Source organism: Choloepus didactylus, chromosome 8 (assembly GCF_015220235.1).
Source record: "Choloepus didactylus isolate mChoDid1 chromosome 8, mChoDid1.pri, whole genome shotgun sequence".
NCBI lineage: Eukaryota > Metazoa > Chordata > Mammalia > Pilosa > Megalonychidae > Choloepus > Choloepus didactylus.
In genome coordinates, this window is record NC_051314.1 from 92,127,461 (window position 1) to 92,155,110 (window position 27,650).

General features: G+C 36.9%; 1 protein-coding gene and 1 non-coding gene across 4 annotated transcripts in view; both read left to right on the forward strand.

Annotated features, from left to right (window-relative positions):
* Nucleotides 1-27,650, forward strand: part of NELL2 (neural EGFL like 2) — a 448,103-nt gene that overhangs the window by 101,496 nt on the left and 318,957 nt on the right. The window lies entirely within an intron of this gene.
* Nucleotides 2,164-2,295, forward strand: LOC119543543. The gene has a single exon (XR_005218612.1). It is a non-coding gene; the product is annotated as a small nucleolar RNA SNORA42/SNORA80 family (small nucleolar RNA).

A 27,650-nucleotide genomic window follows, 5' to 3' on the forward strand; every position in this document is an offset into this window, starting at 1 on the left:
CTGTTTTGCCTACTCTAGAATTCCATTGTTCTTGGAGAGGAGTTTTATATTTTTGTGGTTGAAACCATGTATTGATGTGTTTCATAACAGCTGAATAAAATTCATTCAATTTTAACTCCTCTTTTCAGTGATTTTTTCTATTGCGCATTTTGAAAGAAGGAGATGATTGACATGCTGTCATTTTTCTTTTGTACTTTAACCTTTGGTTATTTTAAACCCTAGCTATTGTAAAAATTATGTTTGATTGTGGGATGACACACTCTTGAGAATACTGAATGCATCATCAGAATTCATGAATTATTGAATATTTAATTCAGTCAGTAAAAATGCCACAGCACCGAACAACCACACATGAAGTAAGATAGGTGTTATGTGGGTTTTCAGTAAACTACATGGAAACAATTTGCTTTGCAAATGACTTAAGCTTTAAACCACACATTTTTAAGCACTGAGCATTATATTTAAACTGCCTTTTTTTTTTTTTGCTGACATGACGTGAAAAATCATTATCACTTCTAAAATTTATTGCTCTTTGATTATTAGGGAGTTTGAACATTTTTCGTATAATTGTTAGTTGTGGTGTCTCTGAATTGAAGAATATTTTCTAAATACCCTTTCCCATTTTTCTGTGGCAGTCTTGACATTTTTCTTGCTTATTTGTAAGAATTCTTTGTATCTTAAGGATGTTAACTCACTGTCATATATATATGCAGCAGTTTTCCAAGGTCAGTGTCTACTTTTAATTTAAAAAATGTTTGTTGAAATAGTCTCAAGCCTACAGAAAAGTACAAGAAGAGTAGAAAGAACTCCCACATTTGCTCTACTCAGATTCCCTAACTGATAACAGCTTTAGCTCATTTGCTCCAACATTTTTCCTCTATAGTCTTCTACTGATAAGATGCTCCATCACCCCTAAATACTCTAGTGTATATTTTCTCAAAACAAGGACAGTCTCCTATATTGCCAACATACAACCTTTCTATAAGGAACTCAACATTGACACCATAATACCATTCAATCCATAGTCCCCATGCCAATTTCAATAACTGCTTAAATGTCTCTTTTTGCTCTTTTGGTCCAGGATTCTATCCAAGTACATTGTTGTGTTTGGTTGACATGCCTCATCATTTCCTTTAATCTGGAAGAGTTCCTCCAATCTTTCCCTGTCTCTCATATCCCTTGTTGTCTTAGAGAGTACAGGCCTTTCATTATTTTAGGGTAACTTTCAACTTGGGTCTATCTGATGTTTCCTCACAGCTCAGGCCAAGCATTTCTATCAGGAATACCAGAAATGGTGCTGGCTCTTTTCAGTGCACCAGATCTGGAGGTACCCTATGTTATTCCATCTTATGCTGGTGATGTTACCCTCAGTTACTGGTTGGTTCAAATTGGTGTTCTGCCAGATCCTCCACTATTTTTTCCCTTTAATTTTGATTAGTATTTTGTGGAGAAATACTCTGATTTTATTCCGACATCTTGTTCCCACTAACCTTAGCATCCATGGACCAAGCACACCTGTATCAGCTACTATTGCTTCTTAGTGACATGAATAAAATGATAAAATTGAAAAGTGAAGCTCATTCTTGCTCTCATTTTCATTTTCTAGTAGTATCAAAAGCTTGAGAAATATGTATTCATATAAAAATATATTCCTGGAAGTTGTGATTCAAATCTTTTGCCTCCATTTTAGATTCATATTAGCATTCACTGCATAAGGCATCTTTAAATTAACTATGTTTTTCTTTTTTTGAAAATTACTCATCTATACTGAATAAAATTCAAAGAACATAACAGCTTATTACCATAAAGGTGATTTGCTTAGCTTTTCTATTTCTTGTCTTTATAATTCCATGTAATTATATTCATACATTATTGCATTTATTGAACTTAATACCACAGACTTTTATAAAACCAAGATCGATCTATCTATCTATCTATCTATCTATCTATCTATCTGTCTGTCTATCTATCTATCTATATATATATATATGTTAGAGGGAAATAAATTTTGCTGAGGAACTTTTACATTTGGCCTGATATGACTGCCCTATTTACAGTTTCTCAACTTTTTCATTTAATCTGGTTATTGGTAAACAATACATGAAATAGATTCTAATTTCTCTGACATTTTAAGTAGGTTAAAGTGCATGTTTTCTTCATTAAAAATATATCTGGATTTATGGCAGGGCCGTCCCCCTGGGGCTCTCATAGTGTCTCATGCTACAGCACACCGTAGCCCCGAACCATTGCCTGGCCTTGTCCATAGGCTTCAGCACTGAAGTAGGTTGCACAGTATAAATATATATAAATATATGATTGTTTTTCATCAGCCAGTAACTGAAATAAATATATGGCACTATCTTTCCTGTCTCTGACTTGTCATAATTCAAAATCTATTGCAGGAATTTTGTTCAATCACATTAAGAAAAATTGTGCTTATATTTATCTCTCTGTTTCTAAATAGATTCAGTAACCTAGAGTAATATGAACTAATAAATATGAAGTCGGTACAAACATGTCTGGTGATGTAAAAATAAGGATTTGGCAGAAATATAGGGATTCTAGACATGAAAAAGGAAGGTCTATATTTATAGCATCCTGGGGAGTGGGGATGATTCAGACAAATGATGAAATAGGAAGCTCTTTGAGGGCCTGAACTCTGTCTCTTTGTCTTTAACTCTTCTGTGCCCAGTGCTGTGACTCCTATATGGATGGCTAATAAATATTTGCTGAATAAATGACTGACTTAGAAGCTCTGAGCATCTTCTGAAACCAAGTCTTATGGTAGCTGGCTGACTCCTTAGGTGCATTTAAATGTTTTTTTTTCATTGGAAGAGTTTAACACTTTATTACTTGCCTATGCTCTGTCAGACACTACTTTACATGGGTTATGCTCATTAAATCCTCACCAAAATCTTGAAGATAGGTACATTATTATCCGTATTTTACTTTACAGATAAAGTAAAGGGGCCCTGAAAGGTTAAATCTCATGTCCAAGGTTACACACTAAGTGGCAGATCCAAGATATGAACCAGGCTTCTGGCCCAGAGCCCATTCTCCTAACCACTGTTTTAACTTCTCTGCTGATTTCAGAACAGCACCGTGTCCTTTCTACTTCCTTCAAAACCCAGAGTTTATCGACGGGGTTAGCACCATTGCCATCTATTGCTTTTGAAAAAGAGAATAATATAGTCTCTCCTTTGTTAGACATTTTTGTTTATACTAGAAATTTTAAATTCAGATCTTTTCTTCCTCAAAGTTTATTTTTTTTTAAATTTCGACAACATCATCATTGTCTTTTGGAGTTGATGCAATATAAATAAGGCCAGTCATGATCTACATTGCGAAAATATTTTGTCTTTTAATTTTTCTAGTTGCCTTGCTGTGAAGAGTACATAGTAAAACTTGAAAATAAGATTCCTAGCTTTTATACATTTCCATAATAGCTAGAATTTGGGGTCAGGTTGATTTTTATATTTCCTCTCATTAGGGATGTTCCATACTCATTTCAATTAGGAACTCTTGAGGTAAACAGCTCACTCAGAGCAAAATATCACCTCAGTGGGTGACCCATGAATCCTGTTTCCTTCTTCCTTGGCTCTTATTTATACTGAACAATAGGGGAGACATGGTGACCCATGAAGCATATCAGAAAGCAGATGCTGAAATGTTGACAGCTTACTCTCCCCTGTGACTAATTCCTTTCTTTTGGATACTATCTGCCTAGAACTTCTAGCTGTCTTACATGCATCAATGCTTTTCCTTTACCATCATCCATAGTTTCAGAATGTGTTGCAAAAAAGCTGCCAGAAATTTCTACACAGGCCAAACTCTGTTGTCCTAAAAAATTCCTGTTGGTTTTTAGGACCTTAGGAAATTAAATTATTAACTTAAGAGGAAGGTTAGAAATGAGATAAAATACTTCATAGAATCATAGGATATCAAGGGTCTTTTAGAATCATTTAGTCATTTCAGATGGATGTATCCCTAAAAGCATCAGGGATCATTTTTAGGTGAAGGTGGAAATGAAAGCTACTGTTTTGGGAATATCATTTTCATAAAAACATAAACTCTTTGTTGTTTGTTCTTTGAAAGAGTGCAATTTGTATGCATACTATAATAGACTTTAAAACCACTTAGGTATCTGGAAATGGAAGAGAACATTAGCATAGTCTTGAGAATACACACACACACACACACACACACACACACACACACACACACACACACACACACACAACCAAATCTCAATTCATCGCCAACCACAGAATAATTAATGTGTAAGACTGGGTTTTAAGAGTTCATCAAGTTTTTTCCTTTAACTTCAGGAAGAGCTGACTTAAACCACTCTAACAGATGAAACTATATCCAGTATCCAGAAAAGATGCTCCCCCTCCCCTCCAATTAAGAACTTGAATAATCTAATTCAGGTATTAAAGGTAACATAATACCATATTTAAATTCAAATTGAGTACATGGTATCTTATATGCTAAATGATTGAGTAACTAATTTAATGATTCCTCAGTGAGCACATTATTCCCTTGTAGTATGATCTAGAAATATCTATGTATATCTAGGCCCTTTCGTATCAAAGTAGATGTTTTCTGAGAATTCGGGGTGTAAAATACAGTTTCCATATTTCTTGACCCTATTTGACCACTAATACACAGCACAGATATTCTCACAGATCCAGGGATCACTTTATTGTACTACCTTTCTATAGAAGAGTGAACATTTTATCATATTGATATTCTGAAGTTATTAATTAAACTAACTTTCTATTTTGGACATCTAAATTATTTCCAGTTTTCCAAAATTATAACTCAGTTAAAAGAGAAATTCACGTTTTACAGGCCCCCTTTTTTTTTTTTTTTTTTACATTTTTTTATTGTTAAACTTAACATATATACATAAAAGTGATAGCTTTCAAAGTACAATTTAACAAGTAGAGAGCAAATTTCAAAGAGTGTTATGGGGGTTACAGTTCCATAATTTCAGTTATTTCCTTCTAGCTATTCTAATACCCTAGGAAGTAAAAAAAAAAAATTTTTATTTAAAGATTCAGTGTTCATAATCCTTTGTTAAATCCTGTCTTGTCTGTTGCTACTCCTCCCTTCTGTTTGAGCACTGTCTGTCTTCAGGGATATCTTAGCAGTGATCACCCTGACTTGTTCATATTGAAAAGGGGTGTTGACATTATGGGGAAGGGAGATGCATCTGGTTGATGTTCTCAAAGAGACTTTTGCCTCTGGGTTTTGGGACTTATCTGGCATAGGAACACTCTGGATGATTTAAGTTTCTGAAAAATAAACTTAGTAAGTGAAACATTTATAGAGTCCCAGATAGGGACCTAGATATTTAGCATTTTTGGGACTACTGTTGATTTGGGCTTAGCATACTGTGGCCATTTAGAATAGTCTGAAGCTTGCATAAGAGTAGCCTCCAGGATAACCTCTTTACTATTTGAAATCTCTCAGACATTGAAACCTTATTTTGTTACCTTTCTTTTCCCCCTTTTGGTCAAGAAGGCACTCTGGATCCCTTGATGCCAGGGCCAGGCTCATTCTACAGGCCTTTTCAAAAAAACTTTTGGGTAGAAGTTTCATCTTTCAAATCAAGCACAGAGATTGTCAGTTACTAAATCCCCTAGGAAAAATGTATTTTATAACTTTACTATATTGAACACACATGTGCCACACACACACACACACGCACATACACAAATCTCCTTTAAGTCTTTCAAAATAGAGGTGCTGGTGCTCTTATTTTCTAAGTGACCTAACTTTTCTAACTTTCCTCTCTTATATGTTAATCTTAATTGTATGGAAAATTCTGACCATTTCTGGAAATTAGAAAGATGTAATATATTATACTGGTGTAATAAGTTAGAAAAGTTTTGGAAAGAGTGTAGGTGACCCTTTCTCACATCAGTGTGTAAACCCACTTGGAGACTTAGTGAAGGATTTTTATTTCTTCCCCTAACATTTTTTTTTTTTTTTTTTTTTTTAATCATCATTTTATTGAGATATATTCACATACCACGCAGTCATACAAAACAAATTGTACTTTCGATTGTTTACAGTACCATTACATAGTTGTACATTCATCACCTAAATCAATCCCTGACACCTTCATTAGCACACACACAAAAATAACAAGAATAATAATTAGAGTGAAAAAGAGCAATTGAAGTAAAAAAGAACACTAGGTACCTTTGTCTGTTTGTTTGCTTCCCCTACTTTTCTACACATCGATCCATAAACTAGACAAAGTGGAGTTTGGTCCTTATGGCATTCCCAATCCCACTGTCACCCCTCATAAGCTACATTTTTATACAACTGTCTTCGAGATTCATGGGTTCTGGGTTGTAGTTTAATAGTTTCAGGTATCCACCACCAGCTACCCCAATTCTTTAGAACTTAAAAAAGGTTGTCTAAAGTGTGCGTAAGAGTGCCCACCAGAGTGATCTCTCGGCTCGTTTTGGAATCTCTCTGCCACTGAAGCTTATTTCATTTCCTTTCACATCCCCCTTTTGGTCAAGAAGATGTTCTCCATCCCACGATGCCGGGTCTACATTCCTCCCCGGGAGTCATATTCCACGTTGCCAGGGAGATTCACTTCCCTGGGTGTCTGATCCCACGTAGGGGGGAGGGCAGTGATTTCACCTTTCACGTTGGCTTAGCCAGAGAGAGAGGGCCACATCTGAGCAACAAAGAGGCATTCAGGAGGAGACTCTTAGGCACAAATACAGGGAGGCCTAGCCTCTCCTTTGCAGCAACCGTCTTCCCAAGGGTAAAACTTATGGTAGAGGGCTCAACCCATCAAACCACCAGTCCCCTATGTCTGTGGTCATGTTAGCAACCATGGAGGTGGGGTAGGCGAATACCCCTGCATTCTCCACAGGCTCCTCAAGGGGGCACTACATCGTTTTTTTTTGTTTTTTTTTTTTTTTTTTCCTTGTTTGTCTTTTTTCTTTTTTTTTTTTTTTTTAACTTTCCCTTCTTTTTTCAAATCAACTGTATGAAAAAAAAAGTTAAAAAGAAAACAAACATACAATAAAAGAACATTTCAAAGAGACCATAGCAAGGGAGTAAGAAAAAGACAACTAACCTAAGATAACTGCTTAACTTCCAACATGTTCCTACTTTACCCCAAGAAAGTTACATACTACAGCAACATTTCAGTGAACTTGTTCCTACTACATCCATCAGAAATTAACAGACCATAGTCATTTCTGGGCATCCCCAGAACGTTAAATAGCTTATCTGTTCTTCTTGGATTATTGTTCCCCCTTCCTTAATTGCTCTCTACTGCTAGTTCCCCTACATTCTACATTATAAACCATTTGTTTTACATTTTTCAAAGTTCACATTAGTGGTAGCATAAAATATTTCTCTTTTTGTGCCTGGCTTATTTCACTCAGCATTATGTCTTCAAGGTTCATCCATGTTGTCATATGTTTCACCAGATCGTTCCTTCTTACTGCCGCGTAGTATTCCATCGTGTGTATATACCACATTTTATTTATCCACTCATCTGTTGATGGACATTTGGGTTGTTTCCATCTCTTGGCAATTGTGAATAATGCTGCTATGAACATTGGCGTGCAGATATCTGTTCGTGTCACTGCTTTCCGATCTTCCGGGTATATCCCGAGAAGTGCAATCGCTGGATCGAATGGTAGCTCTATCTCTAGTTTTCTAAGGAACTGCCAGACTGACTTCCAGAGTGGCTGAACCATTATACAGTCCCACCAACAATGAATAAGAGTTCCAATTTCTCCACATCCCCTCCAGCATTTGTAGTTTCCTGTTTGTTTAATGGCAGCCATTCTAACCGGTGTTAGATGGTATCTCATTGTGGTCTTAATTTGCATCTCTCTAATAGCTAGTGAAGCTGAACATTTTTTCATGTGTTTCTTGGCCATTTGTATTTCCTCTTCAGAGAACTGTCTTTTCATATCTTTTGCCCATTTTATAATTGGGCTGTCTGTACTATTGTCATTGAGTTGTAGGATTTCTTTGTATATGCAAGATATCAGTCTTTTGTCAGATACATGGTTTCCAAAAATTTTCTCCCATTGAGTTGGCTGCCTCTTTACCTTTTTGAGAAATTCCTTTGAGGTGCAGAAACTTCTAAGCTTGAGGAGTTCCCATTTATCTATTTTCTCTTTTGTTGCTTGTGCTTTGGGTGTAAAGTCTAGGAAGTGGCCTCCTAATACAAGGTCTTGAAGATGTTTTCCTACATTATCTTCTAGGAGTTTAATGGTACTTTCTTTTATATTGAGATCTTTGGTCCATTTTGAGTTAATTTTTGTGTAGGGGGTGAGGTAGGGGTCCTCTTTCATTCTTTTGGATATGGATATCCAACTCTCCCAGTCCCATTTGTTGAAAAGACCATTATGGCTCAGTTCGGTGACTTTGGGGGCCTTATCAAAGATCAGTCGGCCATAGATCTGAGGGTCTATCTCTGAATTCTCAATTCGATTCCATTGATCTATATGTCTATCTTTGTGCCAGTACCATGCTGTTTTGGCAACTGTGGCTTTATAATAAGCTTCAAAGTCAGGGAGTGTAAGTCCTCCCACTTCGTTTTTTCTTTTTTAAAGTGTCTTTAGCAATTCGAGGCATCTTCCCTTTCCAAATAAATTTGATAACTAGCTTTTCCAAGTCTGCAAAGTAGGTTGTTGGAATTTTGATTGGGATTGCATTGAATCTGTAGATGAGTTTGGGTAGAATTGACATCTTAATGACATTTAGCCTTCCTATCCATGAACATGGAATATTTTTCCATCTTTTAAGGTCCCCTTCTATTTCTTTTAGTAGAGTTATGTAGTTTTCTTTGTATAGGTCTTTTACATCTTTGGTTAAGTTTATTCCTAGGTACTTGATTTTTTTAGTTGCTATTGAAAATGGTATCTTTTTCTTGAGTGTCTCTTCAGTTTGTTCATTTCTAGCATATAGAAACATTACTGACTTATGGGCATTAATCTTGTATCCCGCTACTTTGCTAAATTTGTTTATTAGCTCTAGTAGGTGTATCGTTGATTTCTCAGGGTTTTCTAGATATAAGATCATATCATCTGCAAACAATGACAGTTTTACTTCTTCTTTTCCAATTTGGATGCCTTTTATTTCTTTGTCTTGCCGGATTGCCCTGGCTAGCACTTCCAGCACAATGTTGAATAACAGTGGTGACAGCGGGCATCCTTGTCTTGTTCCTGATCTTAGAGGGAAGGCTTTCAGTCTCTCACCATTGAGTACTATGCTGGCTGTGGGTTTTTCATATATGCTCTTTATCATGTTGAGGAAGTTTCCTTCAATTCCTACCTTTTGAAGTGTTTTTATCAAAAACGGATGTTGGATTTTGTCAAATGCTTTTTCAGCATCTATTGAGATGATCAATTGATTTTTCCCTTTCGAGTTTTTAATGTGTTGTAATACATTGATTGTTTTTCTGATGTTGAACCATCCTTGCATGCCTGGAATGAACCCCACTTGGTCATGGTGTATGATTTTTTTAATGTGTCTTTGGATTCGATTTGCAAGTATTTTGTTGAGGATTTTTGCATCTATATTCATTAGGGAGATTGGCCGGTAGTTTTCCTTTTTTGTAGTATCTTTGCCTGGTTTTGGTATTAGATTGATGTTAGCTTCATAAAATGAGTTAGGTAGTGTTCCATTTTTTTCAATGTTTTGAAAGAGTTTGAGTAAGATTGGTGTCAGTTCTTTCTGGAAAGTTTGGTAGAATTACCCTGTGAAGCCATCTGGCCCTGGGCATTTATTTGTGGGAAGATTTTTGATGACTGATTGGATCTCTTTGCTTGTGATGGGTTGGCTGAGGTCTTCTATTTCTTCTCTGGTCAGTCTAGGTTGTTCATATGTTTCCAGGAAATTGTCCATTTCTTCTACATTATCCAGTTTGTTGCCATACAGTTGTTCATAATATCCTCTTATAATTTTTTTAATTTCTTCAGGATCTGCAGTTATGTCACCTTTTTCATTCATTATTTTGTTTATATGGGTCTTCTCTCTTTTTGATTTTGTCAGTCTAGCTAGGGGCTTGTCAATCTTGTTGATCTTCTCAAAGAACCAACTTTTGGTGATATTTATCCTTTCTATTGTTTTTTTGTTCTCTATGTCATTTATTTCTGCTTTAATCCTTGTTATTTCTTTTCTTCTACTTGGTTTAGGATTGGTTTGCTGTTCATTTTCTAGCTTCTTCAGTTGATCCATTAGTTCTTTGATTTTGGCTCTTTCTTCCTTTTTAATATATGCGTTTAGTGCTATAAATTTCCCCCTTAGCACTGCTTTTGCTGCATCCCATAGGTTTTGGTATGTTGTGTTCTCATTTTCATTCGTCTCTATATATTTAGCAATTTCTCTTGCTATTTCTTCTTTAACCCACTGATTGTTTAGGAGTGTGTTGTTTAACCTCCAGGTATTTGTGAATTTTCTAAGTCTCTGATGGTTATTGACTTCTAATTGTATTCCATTGTGGTCAGAGAATGTGCTTTGAATAATTTCAATCTTTTTAAATTTATTGAGGCTTGTTTTATGTCCCAGCATATGATCTATTCTGGAGAAAGTTCCGTGAGCACTAGAAAAGTATGTGTATCCTGGTGATTTGGGATGTAATGTCCTGTAGATGTCTGTTAAATCTAATTCATTTATCAGATTGTTTAGGTTTTCAATTTCCTTATTGGTCTTCTGTCTGGTTGATCTATCTATAGGAGAGAGTGATGTGTTGAAGTCTCCCACAATTATTGTGGAAACATCAATTGCTTCCTTTAGTTTTGCCAATGTTTCTCTCATGTATTTTGTGGCACCTTGATTGGGTGCATAGACATTTACGATTGTTATTTCTTCTTGCTGAATTGCCCCTTTTATTAGTATGTAGTGGCCTTCTTTGTCTCTCAAAACATCCCTGCATTTGAAGTCTATTTTATCTGAGATTAATATTGCTACACCTGCTTTCTTTTGGCTGTAGCTTGCATGAAATATTTTTTTCCATCCTTTCACTTTCAGTTTCTTTGTGTCCCTGTGTCTAAGATGAGTCTCTTGTATGCAACATATTGATGGTTCATTTTTTTTGATCCATTCTGCGAATCTATATCTTTTAATTGGGGAGTTTAATCCATTTACATTCAACGTTAAAACCGTGAAGGCATTTCTTGAATCGGCCATCTTATCCTTTGGATAATGTTTGCCATATTTTTCCCTCTCTCTATTAATATCCTTTATTGTACCCATACCGAATCTCTTTAGTACTGAACCTTTCTCCAAGTCTCTCTGTCCTGTCTTTGTTTCTCTGTCTGTAGGGCTCCCTTTAGTATCTCCAGTAGGGCAGGTCTCTTGTTAGCAAATTCTCTCAGCATTTCTTTGTCTGTGAAAAATTTAAGCTCTCCCTCAAATTTGAAGGAGAGCTTTGCTGGATAAAGTATTCTTGGCTGGAAATTCCTCTCACTCAGAGTTTTAAATATATCGTGCCACTGCCTTCTCGCCTCCATGGTGGCTGCTGAGTAGTCACTACTTAGTCTTATGCTGTTTCCTTTGTATGTGGTGAATTGCTTTTCTCTTGCTGCTTTCAGAACTTGCTCCTTCTCTTCTATGTTTGACAGTGTGATCAGTATATGTCTCGGAGTGGGTTTTTTTGGATTTATTCTATTTGGAGTTCGCTGAGCATTTATGATTTGTGTATTTATGTTGTTTAGAAGATTTGGGAAGTTTTCCCCAACAATTTCTTTGAATACTCTTCCTAGACCTTTACCCTTTTCTTCCCCTTCTGGGACACCAATGAGTCTTATATTCGGACGTTTCATATTATCTATCATATCCCTGAGGTCCATTTCGAGTTTTTCAATTTTTTTCCCCATTCTTTCTTTTATGTTTTCATTTTCCATTCTGTCATCTTCCAGGTCACTGATTCGTTGTTCAACTTCCTCTAGTCTTGTACTATGAGTGTCCAGAATCTTTTTAATTTGGTCAACAGTTTCTTTAATTTCCATAAGATCATCCATTTTTTTATTTAGTCTTGCAATGTCTTCTTTATGCTCTTCTAGGGTCTTCTTGATTTCCTTCATATCCCGTACTAGGGTCTCATTGTTCATCTTTAGTTCTTTGAGTAGCTGCTCTAGGTGTGTCTCTTCTGGTCTTTTGATTTGGGTGCTTGGGCTTGGGTTATCCATATCGTCTGGTTTTTTCATATGCTTTATAATTTTCTGTTGTTTTTGGCCTCGTGGCATTTGCTGACCTTGATAGGGTTCTTTTAGGGTTTGTAGACCAGTTGAAGTCCTTATCTCTAATTTATCAGATCTACAGCTTCGTGGAGTACACTTTCTCTAACTAACCAGCAGGTGGCGTCCACGAGCCACCTGTTCTCCACAAGCCAGATCTCCCCTGCTTAGCCTTTTTGGTGAGTGGGGGAGTGAGTCTTGTGGGGCCCAATTGGTGTCCCAAGCTTGCGTGTGTAGTTGGTGTTGCCTGCCCTGTATGTGGGGCGTGTTTCTGGGCAGTCGGGGAGGGGGGGTGGCCCTAACAATCAAATCTCCCTGATGATCCTAGAGTTTTAAAGCTACTGCAATAGTCTAATCCTTCAGTTCAGTCCTGCCACAGTTTGTCTCTGCCACTGACCCACAAGTCTTTGGTATTGGCGTATGGCTCCTGAGACTTGCAAGTGGGCCCCTCTTCCAGGCTGTGCACCCCGGGTCCTCTGTTGAGGGATGACTGTGCTATGTCGCAGGTGAGTGCCGTCCCCCCAGGGCAGTTCTGGGCTGCTGGGCTGTGTTGGGAGGCTCCCAGTCTGCTGAAATGATGGCTGAATGGGGCTCTGTTAATTCACACTGCTCCCCCTTCCCAGCTCTGGGACATTCAGCTGAGGTTGCAGGGAAGGCTAATGTCCACGCCCAGTTTTGTGGTGTGTGCCTGTTATTTGAAGCACTTCCGTCACACTGGGTTGTCTGGGGCAGCTCTGGGCTATGGGGCTGGCGATGGGCAGGAGTGTTTCCTGTCCACCAGGATGGTGGCTGTGAGCGGACACCCCCCTTTTCTTGGGAAGTTGTGTTGTTTAGTGAATTTTCTCAGCCACTGGATTATTGCCTTTTGTCTCAGAGCTCTCTTAGTTCTGCTCTTGACTTGACGTGCCCAAATTTCAATTCTTTGAAGCTTTCTGTATTGAGCTTCTTAGAGTAATTGTTTTAGAAAAAGCAAAAAGGATTTAAAAAAAAAAAAAAAAAAAAAAAAAAAAACGGCCCTCCTCAGAGATCTAATGGGTTATTGAAATGCTAATAGACAAAGCAACCAGGGCCATTAAGGAAAGGTGCCCAGGGCAGAGAGATCAGCCTTGCTTCGGGATTTGCATATGCGCCTCAAGGCCTGATCTCCGCCCTTCCCCTTTCTGTGTTCACCAGAACTCCAAAAATCCTCTGCTTTTATTTTGGAGTTTTTCGTGTTGTTTTTTTTCTATGCCTGTCTCCTCTCTGCTGGGCTGGCTGCTCTCAGAGTCTCTGGTGTCTGGCCTCAGTCTATCTATGGTTGGAGTTTGAATCAGTAGAATGAGTTTCTGGTAAGAGCAGCCACTGCAATTCTCCCTTCTCCTTCCTGGAGCTGACAGCCCCTCCTCCCCCGGGACTGAGCCTGGCAGGGAGGGGCGCGGGTCCCCTGGCCGCAAAAACTTACAGATTTCGCTGATCTCAGCAGTTCCACGTTTTCATGAGTGTTGTATGAAGTATGCCCAAAGACAGATTGCTCTGTGGTGTCCAGTCCACGCAGTTCCTGGCTTTTTACCTACTTTCCTGGAGGAGTAACTAAAACATACAGCTCACCAGTCTGCCATCTTCTCTCATTTCTCTTCCCCTAACATTTTGAACATCAACACTGCCTGGATTGGAGCTGGGACTAGAGGCAGAATAGCTTTGGAGCTGTCATCAGTAGAGAGGGAATGTATATAGTCTCCAAAGCTATGTCTGAGTTTACAGGAAGTGGTGATCTCACTGTATTGCACATAGCTTGTACTCATATGTGAGTGGGAATCCTTGCAAAGATTTTTTTTTTTTCCCATATGGATCCTGCAGAGTTTATTGAAAGAAACAAATATTAAACTTTGTTGAACTCCAATTTATTGATTTTTTTCATCTGTTGTTTGTATTTTGAAACCATATCTAAGAATCCTTTTGCCTAATACATGGTCATGATGATTTTCTTTGTTTTCTTCTAAGAATTTTATAGTTTCAGCTCCAAATATAGGTTGGTGATCCATTTTGAGTAAATTGTTATATATGATGTAAGGTAGGTGGGTCCAGTTTCTTTCTTTCTTTCTTTCTTTCTTTTTTTTTCATGTGGCTGTCCAGTTTTCTCTGCATCATTTCTTGAAGAAGCTATTATTTCCCAATTTAATGGACTTGGCATCCTTGTTGAAAATCAATAGTCCACACCTGTATGAGTTTATTTCTGAATTTTCAATTCTATTCCACTGGTGTATTTGTCTATTCTTATGCCACTGGCACACTGTTATGATTACTGTCGCTTGGTAGTAAATTTTGAGTACAGAGGTGTGACTCTTTCAACTTTTCCTTTTCCAAGATGGTTAGGGCTATTCAAACCAAATGATTGGCTTTTTCATTTCTGGAAAAAAGGCTGCTGGAATTTTGACCAGGATTATGTAGAATCTGTAAATCACTTTGGGTAGTATTGACATATTGACAATATTAGTTCTTCCAATCCATGAGCACAGGATGTCTTTCCATTATTTAGGTCTTCTTTAATTTCTTTCAGCAATGTTTTATTATTTTCCTTGGTTAAATTATTTCTAAATATTTTATTTTTTAGATGCTATTGTAAATGAAACTTTTTTTACTTCCTTTTTGGATTGTTCATTGTTGGTGTTTAGAAATGCAACTAATTTTTTATTCAATTTTATTGATACGTATCTACATACCATACAATCATCCAAAGTGTACAATCAATTGTTCACAGTACTGTCATATAGTTGTGCATTCATCACCCTAATCTATTTTTTGGACATTTTCCTTGTACCAGAAAAAGTGAAAATAAGAATAAAAAATAAAAGAACACCCAAAACACCCTCCACCCTATATTTCTTCTAGTTTTTTGTCCCCATTTTTGTACTCATCCATCCATACACTGGATAAAGGGGGTTTGATCCATGAGGCTTTCATAATCACGCTGTCTCCTCTTGTAAGTTACATTGCTATACAATCGTTTGATAGTTTCAGGTATTTACTTCTAGCTATTCCAGTGCATTAAAACCTAAAAAGGGTTATCTATATAGTGCATAAGAATGCCCACCAGGGTGACCTCTTGACTCCATTTGGAATCACTCAGCCACTGAAACTATTTCACTTCATTTCGCATTTCCTTTTGGTCAAGAAAAGGTTCTCAATCCCATGATGCTGGGTCCAGATTCATCCCCGGGAGTCATATCCCATGTTGCCAGAGAGATTTACACCCCTGGGAGTCAGATCCCACATAGGGGAGAGGGCAGTGAGTTCACTCAGGAGTTGGCTTAGCTAGAGAAAGAGGACCACATCTGAGCAACAAAGAGGTACTTGAGGAGACTCTTAGGCACAATTTTAAGCAGTTTTAGCCTCTCCTTTGCAGCGATGAGCTTCATAAAGGCAAGTCTCATGTTAGAGGGCTTGGTACATCAAACCGTTAGTCCTCAATGTCTGTGAGAACATCAGCAACAATCCAGGTGAGGAAGCCCAACAACTCTGCATTTTCCTCCAGCTCCTCAAGGAGGCCTTGCATATACATTTTTATTCTCTGTCCAAATTACTTTGGGATATGTTGCCATTTCACAATAACCTATGCAAAACTACCAGGTCTCACTTCCTATTAAAAGTTTCATGTAATTATGGATTTGGATGGACTCTGCTAGTTAAATTGTTTAGGAAATATAGATCTTGCACCAACTAAACGTCTCTTCCCTTGGTCTCACATGGAATTTGAAGTTTTAAAATGCAGTCAGTATTGTCCTTTACCCTTTGGCCCAATTTGCCCTGGTCCTAACCACATATGCTTCATTCATATCTCTAGTTGAAGTCTGGACTCTTTCTTAGCTTTTTTAACAGTTGCTATATGTGTTAATACTGACATTCATATCTGCCAAGCTCTAGCTCTGAGTTTCAGGTGTCACGCAGATACCCAAAGTTCCAGGGATCAATCAGGTAATACACAAAGGGATCAGTATCTCAGAATCTGGAGATAGCCATTACAATTCAGGAATACATTTGACTGCTGTAAGAATTCACAATCTAGGGACCATTACAATAAGTGTTCCCCTGATAAGCTGTGCTCTAAGGTTCAATTCTGAGTTTACACATTGTAGTTAGTCCATATTGGTGAGGCATTATAGTGTTTGCCTTTGTTTCTGGTGTAGTTCACTCAAAATGCTATTTACAGGTTCCATTCACCTCGTGAGAAACACAACTGATTTTTGCATGTTGATCTTGTACCCATCAACTTTGCTCAATTTGTTTATTAGCTCTGTTAACTTTCTTGTAGATTATTTGGGATTTTCTATGTATAAGATCATGTCATCTGCAAACAGAGATAATTTTACTTCTTCCTGTCTAATCTGAATGCCTTTTGTTTCTTTTGCTTGCCTAATTGCTCTGGCTAGAACTTTCAGTACAGTGTTGAGGAGCAGTGGTGGAAACAGGCATCCTTGTCTTGTTCCTGATCTGAGGGAGACAACTTTCAGTCTGTCACCATTGAGTATGATGTTAGCTGTGTTTTTTTTTTTTTATATTTGCCTTCGTCAGATTGAGAATGTTTCCTTCTATTCCTATTTTTCTGAGTGTTTTTATCAAAAAGCGTTTGCTGGATTTTGTCAAATGCCTTTGCTGCATCAATTGAAATGATTACTAGCTTTTCTTCACTCTTCATTCTATTATTATGGTATATTACATTGATTGATTTTTGTTTGTCGAACCACTTGTATTTCTGGGATAATTCCCACTTGGTCATGTTGTATAATCCTTTTAATGTGCTGTTGGATTTGTTACTATCTTGCTGAGGGTTTTTGCTTATATATTTATAAGAAGAATTGGTGTTAATTCTTCTTGGATGTTTGGTAAAATTCACCAGTGAAGCCATCTAGTCCTGGGCTTTTCTAGTTGGGAGGTTTTTGATAACTAATTCAATCTCTTTACTTGTTATTAGACTGTTAAGATCTTCTGTTTCTTTTTGAGGCAGTTTAGGCAATTTGTGTGTTTCTAGATTTTGTCCATTTCATCCAGGTTATCTAATTTGCTAGCATACAGTTGTTCTTAGTATCCGCTTATAACCCTTTTTATTTCTGTGATGTCGGCAGTAATGTTTCCATTTTTATTTCTGATTTTAGTTATTTGTGTCCTTTTCTTTTTTTCTTTGTCAGTCTTGCTAAAAGTTCATCAATTTTATTGATCTTTTCAAAACAACTTTTGGCTTCATTGATTCTATTGTTTTTCTATTTTCTTTTTCATTTATCTCCACTCTAATATTTATTATTTCCTTCCTTCTCACTTTGGATTTAGTTTGCTTTTCTTTTTTAGTTTTTCCAAGTGTTTGTTTAGGTCATTGATTTGAGATCTTCTCTTTTAACTTGTTTCTGGCTATAAATTTTCCTGTGATCACTGTTATCTTTATCTATAAAGTTTGGTGTATTGTGCTTTTGTGTTCATTCATATTACAGTATTTTCTAATTTCCCTTGTGATTTCTTCTTTGACCCAATTGTTGTTTAAAAATGTGCTGCTTATTTTTCCACTTATTTGTCAGTTTCTCAGTTTTTATTCTGTTGACTTCTAGCCTCATTTCACGTGGTCTATGAATATACTTTGTATGATTGCAGTTTAAAAAATATTATTGAGACTTGTTTTGTGACCTAACATATGGTCCATCCTGGAGAATGATTATACATGTGCATTTCAGAAGAATGTGTATTCTGCTGTTGTTTTGTGAAATGTTCTATATATGTGTGTTGGTCTAGTTGGATTATAGTATTCAAGTCCTCTATTTCCTTATTGATCTGCTTAAATGTATTGAAGCCTCCTACTAATACAGAACTATTTCTTCTTTCAAATCTGTCAATATTTGCTTCACATATTTTGAGACTCTCTTTTTAGGTGCATATTTGTTTATATGTGTTTATTTGTTTATTTGTTAATAAATTGATGATTTTATCAATATATAGTGTTCTTTTTTGTCCCTTTTAACAGTTTTTGACTTAAAGTCTAATTTCTCTGATAATAGTTTAGCCACTCCTGCTCTTTTTGTTTACTATTTGCATGTAATATTTTTTCCATCCTTTCACTTTCAAACTACTTATGTCTTTGATTTTAATGTAAGTCTTCTGTAAATAGCATATAGCTGGGTCATGTTACTTTTTTTTTAGATCCACTCTGCCAATCTCTGCCTTTTGACTAAGGAGTTTAACCCATTTATATTAAAATTACTGCTGAAAATAGAGAACTTACTTCTGACATTTTGCTATTTGGTTTTTGTAAGTCTTACACCTTGTTTGTCCCTCAATTCTTCCATTACTACCTTCTTTAATATTTAGTTCACCTTTTGTAACGAACCCTTTAGAATGCCTTCTCATTACCTTCTGTGTCTATTTTTCACATATTTTCTTTGTGGTTATAATGGCACTTAAGTTTGACATCTTAAATCTGTAACATTTACATTTGGTTTAATATCAACTTAACTTCAAAAGCTTACACAAACTATGTTCCTATACTTTTCTGTCCCTGCCTTATGTTTTTCATGACACAATTTATATAGTTACATATTGTGTGCCTGACACCATAGATTTATAATTACATTTTATGCATTTGTATTTTAGATCATTGAGAGGTAAAGAATAGGGTTACAATCCAAAAATATAATAGTGCTGTCATTTCTATTTACCCATCGTTCCACACACTGTATTGCATGTCACACAGCCAGAAAACCTTGGCCCCAGCCAGATGTGATTTGGTCATTCTACAGTGTACAGTGTTCTGTAGGAGAGCTCTGTGAGCTGTCTTCTACATGCATGGCAAGTTATGGGAGGCTATGCTTGCAACAGGTATCTTGGTTCAATCCTTCAGGGGGTTACCAGACAGATTGGCACAGACATACATGCTCCCAGTATGTGCACAAGGCTTACTCTGCCCCCCCTCCAGAACTGGGACCAGGAACCTGAACTGGGAGTGTGGGCTGGCTCCACCCTGAGCTGTGGAGGGATGGGAAAGGGGGCAGCCAGGGCACTATGTGTTCCTACCATTTTTAAGTTGTTTTATTCTTGATTCAGTGCTTGTCCTGTTCATTTCAGCTTTGAGAGAGATGGTTCTGCCAGCTCTTATTAGCTGCTGAAAGTTTCTGTTTGGGGATGCAGCCCTGGAGTGGCTCATTCTGCCATATTGTTTGGGATCTTCTCTTCCTTCTGTTTTGAAATTGTGTATTTCTTGATTTTGTGTTCCCCCAGTTGCTAGAATACTTTTACCAATTTCCAGAGCTCTGAGAAAGTTCATTTGCCAGTTTCTTCTGTTTTCTTATTGTTGCTATTGGGGGAAGGAACCCTGGAGACTCTCACTCCACCATTTTGCTGATGTCACCTGCCAGAATGTGGCTTTACATTTATTGGCATAATAAGAAGTTCACAATATGTGGTTAAGTGGAAAAATATTGCAAAGAATATGTATACAATTGATCATCCCTGGGCAGCAGGACTACTAATGATTTTAATTTTCTTCCTCATGCTTCTGTGTATTTTCTGAATTTCTAGCTATCATCTATTATTTTATATCAGAAAATTATATATATGTATATATGTACAGATGTATCTATAATTTTACATATTTATGTAGACCTAAAATTTACTTATTTTACATAGCAAATTTATTTATTAAAGGAGAAACTATGTAGGAGCAAGTTGTTAAGTATTTCACAACTAGCTGTATGTTTCACTCTCTCTGCTTGTTCTGTAAGGCAGGAATTCTTAGCTTGGAGTCAGTGATTGGATTTCATGGACTCTGTGAACCCCCCTGAAATTGTAAGCCAAATTTTCTACATTCTTTCATATATGCATTTCATGTCTTTAAGCAGTCCACATTCTGCAGTGGTCTTCCTCAACCTTACCACAGTTTACTCTTGCATTTATCGTAAGTGAGAAGGCCTAGTATTAAGTAAGTTGTAACCTTTATGCAATGGCTTATCTCAATTGCTCAACTCTCATGGAAACCTCTGTGTTTGGAGTATCCCACTTATTATCAGTGCTTTATCATATCTCTTCTTTCCCAATCTTTGTATAATACCTTTCTCAAATTGATATTTTTGAAATACATTCAGTGCCACTAAATATTCCCAAGAAATAATGTCTGAATGTTAAGATATATCTTATGTAGGAAGAGAGGGGTTTTGACCCCTGTGCTTTTGAAATGGAAGTGAGAGTAACATTTACTGTCTTTACTGATTCCTCCAGGTCCATAACTCAAGGTATTGTTTCTTGGAATTTCTTTGTGTCTTCCTAGCCTCATCATTAATAATAAATTACCTCCATTTCATGAGTCACCTTTTTTTTTCTTCTATTTTATTATAAGCTCAGTTATATAGGATAATAAGATTGAGAGGTTATTATTTAAGCCACCATGTCAGATGCCAAGGTCTTCAATCATGAATTAATTCCATTTGCTACTGATATTTCCCCTTGGTGATATAATTTTGGCTCCTAGCTTCATTTTTCATGAAGAAGCTTTGCTACTCTAGCTGAACTGGCTACATTCCTCTTCTTATAGCAAGACTTTTATGGAAGTAGTATTCTGAGTTTTGAAATGTCCAAACTTAATTTGCACTTACTAATGTAATTAATATTGAAGATCTCTAAGCTTGTTTGGCTTTGTGCATTGCTACATTCTTGGCATCCGTTGTACATATTTGCCAGAATAAGTGAACAAATGAATTATTGTTTAAAAAATTACCTCTTTCCTTTATGCTGTAATATAAGGAAAGTCTTTATTTTTTCAAAGTGTAATGGGTCACCTTAGGAAGTTGTGAATTATTGGTTGTTGGATATATTTAAACAAATTGGATGACCATTTGATGAGAATACGATAGAGAAGATTCAAGCCTCACTGTTTGGGCAGATTCTCATTAATGTACTCTCTGTCTCATGCTTGTCTAAATTAAAATTTAATCTGAAAAGTTTTCTGACATTTAAATATAATGCATAAATACTTCCTAGAAGATATAAACCATAATAATGATATTTATAGAGTACTAACTTTTTACCAGAAACTGTGTGAAATAAATGATTATACCCCTGATTTCATTTCATTCTTAAGACGTCAGTGTAATGTTACAACTCATTACCCTTATCTGGTAGGGGAGGAAACTGAGACTTAGAGAAAATTCTTAACTTGCCCATTGTCATAGTTAGTAAACCATGTGGTCAGGACTTAGAGATTCCAGGACCTCTTAAATTGCCACATCATGCTACCTTGTTGAAGACTAAGTACCATTAAAATCAAACAAACAAGCTAACAAGAATAGAATAAATGTGGTTCTATTGAGAGAGGCCAAACATGCACCTTTTCTTCCCACCTTCCCATGTCCCTCAATACCCAGTAACTTTTTGTTGTAGACGTATTTGTTGTATCATTACTACACAGTTGAAGGTGAGCTATGGCCTAGAGATCCTTCCACATTTGGAGTTCTCTTATGGGTTACATCTGAAGAAATCACTGGAAGTGGCAAGATGAAACATACAGTAAATTTTCTATAACAAATGAACAAAACCACCTAACAATAATTTTGGTCCCACCACTGCACTTCACTTTTCATACTTTGTCAGCTATGTTAGATCCCCCATAACATCAGTGCTGTCAATTAGTTTTTATTAAGAGTGGATTAATCACGTGTTTTGTTTTTTTTTTTTTTTTGCCTCTAACTTCTGTCTTCTGTTTTCTGCTCTTTCCCGTGTAAACATGTATTCAAATTACTTGTTATTCACAGAATTTGCTATATGAAGCTGGATTTCATAAGTGATGCTTTATTGGGTTTATTGACTAATAATAAAAAGTTATTATTTATCAAGTCCTTACTATTTTTCAGTCATCTGGTTTTATATGAATTATCACATTAGATCCTCATTTTGTAGATGAGGAAACTGAGATGTTGAGAGCTTAGGTGATCTTCCCAGGTCACAGGTGAGAGGCTGAGTTGGGTTTTCAATTCCAAAGCCTGTACATGTAACTACTTTGCAATTGTGCCATCCATGAGCTGCACGTACATTTGGCAGTAGAAGTGCATGTGGTTTCTCTTTAGGTGAGTAGTTTACAACTGGGTTGTAGCTTAATGTACTGAGATGATCTGATCATTTTTCTATTTAGGTTTAATTTAAGCAGCAGAAAATTTCTCATTTCATGTTTTATGCACCTGTTTTGTTTTGTCAGATGAGACATGCCCTTATTTTTATCATTTGATCTTGAATTATGAAGTAGGTTGTTAAAATAAATGATGTTTTGCCGCCCTTGCCTATTTCTCTGAAGCCTAATCTTAAATTATTTTATATTTCCGCCATTGCAAAGGATATTTGAATAACAAGGGCATAAATTTTTATAAAGGGTGAACTTTATTTCTGATTTCAATTACCTCTCAAAATTGTGAATAACAAATCAGAGAGATGTGATGTGTTCAAGTGTGACAAATTATCTTCTTGGACTTTAAAATTTGATTTTTAATTTAAGGTAGTGAATACTCATTAAGGACAAAAGGGAAAATAAAGAACAATAAAAAGAAGGTTGAAAAATCACTGACAGTTCTATCACTTAAACATAACTGTAAAAATATTGGTACATTTTATTCCAGTCTATGTATTTTCCGCATGGTTACAATCATAAGGTTATCAGCTAGGATTCTTGGTTGTAAGGTAGTTTTTGGAGGTGATGGTTGGAAGGGCAGCATGCAAAACTGATGGGAGGTTGGAGAACCAGAATCCAGAGCAGGCAATAATCAAAGAAGCTCTGGTGGGCTAGCAAACAGGAAGCAAGGCACACAGTGACCCTAACATAGCTGGCCAGAAAGCTTCTGCCACTAGCACAATGCAAGACTAACCAGTTGTTCTCTTGCTCACTTCATACCATTGAGATTCTGAGTGAGTCCCAGGAAAGAGTGTCTGAATGGTAGGGTATGTCATGGATCTGTCCTTGGCTGTACCAAAGGAAGGAAGAGGGAGGATTTGACCTCTCTGCCTTTTGAAATGAAAACACAGTTAATATTTATTACCTTTATTCAGTGTTTATGTGCCAAGTACTGTTCTGAGTGTGTTCTTAAATTACCACATTCAAAGTCATACAAAAATCCTCTGAAACAGGTACTATTATTATGCCCATTTTATAGTTGACTAATAATGTGAGGCATAGAAAAATCAAGTAGCTTACCACTTCTAGGAGTGATACTGGGATGTGAACCCAGTGGTCTGGCTTTTAGAGCTTTTGTGTTTAACCACTAGGCTATGCCAAGCCTTGGTGGGTGGAAGGGAGTAGGTGGAGACAGGCCTGCACCTACTTAGACTCCATCCAGTGGGGAACAGTGGATTACCTGAAATGAATATAAACTGTCATTAGAAAAATGATTGATCAAAATATGCCAAATGTTCAATACAAATCCTTTTAAACTTGAGGTTATGCAATAATCACATTTCCATGTAGTTTCATGTCTCCATATGGTTCATCTTAATAGTGACTGGTTTTGAAGATATTCTGTTTTATAGAATTCATAATCAAGGCATGGACTGACTCCATCTTATCATCCCTTCTATTAATGAGAGCTGGTATTTACTGAGTACTAACTTTGAGTCAGCACACTTCTAAGTGCTTTGCATCATTATTGCATTTTCTCCTTATAAAATGTTTTGTGTTATCACATATATATTTCACTTCTTAAAAAAACCAAGTGATGATTATGACTATATGACTTTTGGTAAGATATTTAAGTCCTAAGGGCTGTTTTTGTTTGTAGGGCATACTGTCATCCTTATTGCTATTGAAGGCCACTTTCAGTGGCTCAAGTTTAGGAATTTAGTACAGGTGACATTTCGAATATCTAAATGTCAGATAATGAGGTCTGACAGCAACAATAGGATTCTTGCCTCATTATCTTAAGAACTGACAAGTATATAGCAATGGGATGGTATGTTTTGCTGAAGTTATTTTTTTTTTAAATGCAGACAACTGTCATTATAGAATTCACTGGTTGAATTGATTAAATAATAAATCCTTGCTAGCAAATCATAAGACAGTAAGGGCTCAGTGGTTGGTCAAAAACCAAATTGGTGTTTTATTTATTCTTTTTTTTTTTTTTTTTTTTTTTTTTGCTTTTATAAAAGGGGGTTTATTTGGTTACAAAGTTACAGTCTCAAGGCCATAAAGTGTCCAAGATAAGTCATCAACATTCAGGTACCTTCACTGGAGGATGGCCAATGGTGCCTGGGAAACCTCTGTTAGCTGGGAAGGCATGTGGCTGGCATCTGCACCAAAGTTCTGGTTTCAAAATGGCTTTCTCCCGGGATATTCCTCTCTAGGCTGCAGTTCCTCAAAAATGTCACTCTCAGTTGCTCTTGGGGTGTTTGTCCTCTCTTAGCTTCTCTGGAGCAAAAGTCTGCTTTCAAAGGCTGTCTCCAAAATATCTCTGTAAATTGAAGCTCCTCTCTTTGCTCCTGTGCATTCTTCAAACTGTCCCCCTTGGCTGTAGCAAGCTCACCCCTTCTGTCTGAGCTTATATAATGTTCCAGTAAACAAATCAAGGCCCATGCTGAATGGGTGAGACCTCACTTCCTTAGAAATTATCCAATGAAAGATCTTGCCCACAGTTCGGTGGGTCGCATCTCCATGGAACACTAAAAAAATTACAATCTAATCAACATAGGTACATCTGCCCACAAAAGATTACATTAAAGATAATGGCATTTTGGGGGACATAATACATTCAAACTGGCACAATCCCATACCGCTCCTCCCCCATACTATTCATTTACTCCTCCCCCCCCATTTTTCTATTCCTTTGTCCATACACTGGGTAAAGTGAGTGTGAACTATAAGGTTTTCACAGTAACACAGTCATACCATATAAGCTATATGGCTATACGATCACCTTCAAGAATCAAGAATACTGTATTACAGTTCAACAGTTTCAGGTATTTCCTTCTAACTATTCTAATCAACTAAAAACTAAAAATGAATATGTGTGTGTGTGTATGTATATATATATATATATATATATATATATATATAATGCATAGGAGTTACCTTCAGAATGACCTCTCAAATCAATTTGAAAACTCTCAGCCACTGAAACTTTATTTTGTTTCTTTTTCTTCCCCATTTTGGTCCAGAAGTCTTTCTCAGTCACTCAATGCAGGGTCCAGGCTCATTCCCAGGAGTCATGTCCACATGGCCAGGGAGATTTATACCCCTGGGAGTCATGTTCCACATAGGGAGAATGGCAGTGAGTTTACCTGCTGAGTTGGATTAGACAGAGAGGCTACATCTGAACAACAAAAGAGATCCTCTCATGGTGACTCTTAGGTACAATTATGAGTAAGCTTATCCTTTCCTTTGTAGTAACAAGGTTCATAAGGGCAAGCCCCAAGATTGCGGTTTTGTCCTACTAAGCTGGTAGTCTCCAATGATTGTGAAAATATCAGGTATTCCCCAGTCCTTCCAGGGAGATTTGCAAATACTTTTTATTCTCTGCCCAAATTACTCTGGATTGCATTGGGGCTTCATGTTAACCTGTAAAATGAACAAGGTCTCACTCCCTTGTCGGAATTCCATGTAATTATATTTGAGTGAACTGACCATAGAAGTCAACTTATATAGTGTGCAACAGAAAATATATACTTTGTACCATATAAACATCTCTTTTTATGGTTCCACACAGAAGCCAAAGTTTTAAAACACAGTTAATATCATCCTCTACCCTTTAGTTTGATCTACCCCAAACTCAAACAAGTTCATTTCATTCATATTTCCAATCAAAGTCTGATCTCCTTTACAGCTTCTTTAACAGTTACTTCATGGGGCAATGCCAACACTCACAGCTGGTGAAATCTGGCTCCAAGTCCTGAGCACCTCACAGACACCCAAAGCTTAGGGACTGAAGACATCACACACAAACAGCTCAGAGTCTCAAAATTTAGAAATAATTGTTACAACTCATGAGTAGATGTGACTTCTGTAAGAGCTTACAATTGAGGAATATTTACATAAGCCTTCCGGTTATAACCCATGCTCCCAGATTCAGTTCTCAGAGTTTGTATATTATTATTAGTCCATATTAGAGAGGCTTTATGATGTTTGTCTTTTCATTTATGGCTTATTTCACTCAACCTACTGTCCTCATGGTCCATTCACTTCATTGCATACCTCAAAACTTCATTCCTTCTTGCTGCTTACTCATGCAAAACCATTCTTATATTTATACATTTAATCACACTCATTGAACACTATAGTTTTCACTAAGTTTTTTTTTTTTTTTTTTAATCTTCATTTTATTGAGATATATTCACATACCACGCAGTCATACAAAACAAATCGTACTTTTGATTGTTTACAGTACCATTACATAGTGGTACATTCATCACCCAAATCAATCCCTGACACCTTCATTAGCACACACACAAAAATAACAAGAATAATAATTAGAGTGAAAAAGAGCAATTGAAGTTAAAAAGAACACTGGGTACCTTTGTCTGTTTGTTTCCTTCCCCTATTTTTCTACTCATCCATCCATAAACTAGACAAAGTGGAGTGTGGTCCTTATGGCTTTCCCAATCCCATTGTCACCCCTCATAAGCTACAATTTTATACAACTGTCTTCGAGATTCATGGGTTCTGGGTTGTAGTTTGATAGTTTCAGGTATCCACCACCAGCTACCCCAATTCTTTGGAACCTAAAAAGGGTTGTCTGAAGTGTGCGTAAGAGTGCCCACCAGAGTGACCTCTCGGCTCCTTTTGGAATCTCTCTGCCACTGAAGCTTATTTCATTTCCTTTCACATCCCCCTTTTGGTCAAGAAGATGTTCTCTGTCCCACGATGCCGGGTCTACATTCCTCCCCGGGAGTCGTATTCCACGTTGCCAGGCAGATTCACTGCCCTGGGTTTCTGATCCCATGTAGGGGAGAGGGCAGTGATTTCACCTTTCAAGTTGGCTTAGCCAGAGAGAGAGGGCCACATCTGAGCAACAAAGAGGCATTCGGGAGGAGGCTCTTAGGCACAACCATAGGGAGGCCTAGCCTCTCCTTTGCAGCAACCGTCTTCCCAAGGGTAAAACCTGTGGTAGAGGGCTCAACCCATCCAACCACCAGTCCCCTATGTCTGTGGTCATGTTAGCAACCATGGAGGTGGGGTAGTCGACTACCCCTGCATTCTCCACAGGCTCCTCAAGGGGCACTACATCTTTTTTTTTTTCCCTTGTTTTTCTTTTTTCTTTTTTTTTTTTTTTAACTTTCCCTTCTTTTTTAAATTTTATTTATTCTTAATTTCAAAAGATGATTTACGTTATTGAATATGTAGTTTATCTCTTTACTTTTTTATCTTAAAATATAATTTTTACTATATATATCTTTTTTTGTATTACAGAAGTAATATATAATTAATGAAGAAAATTC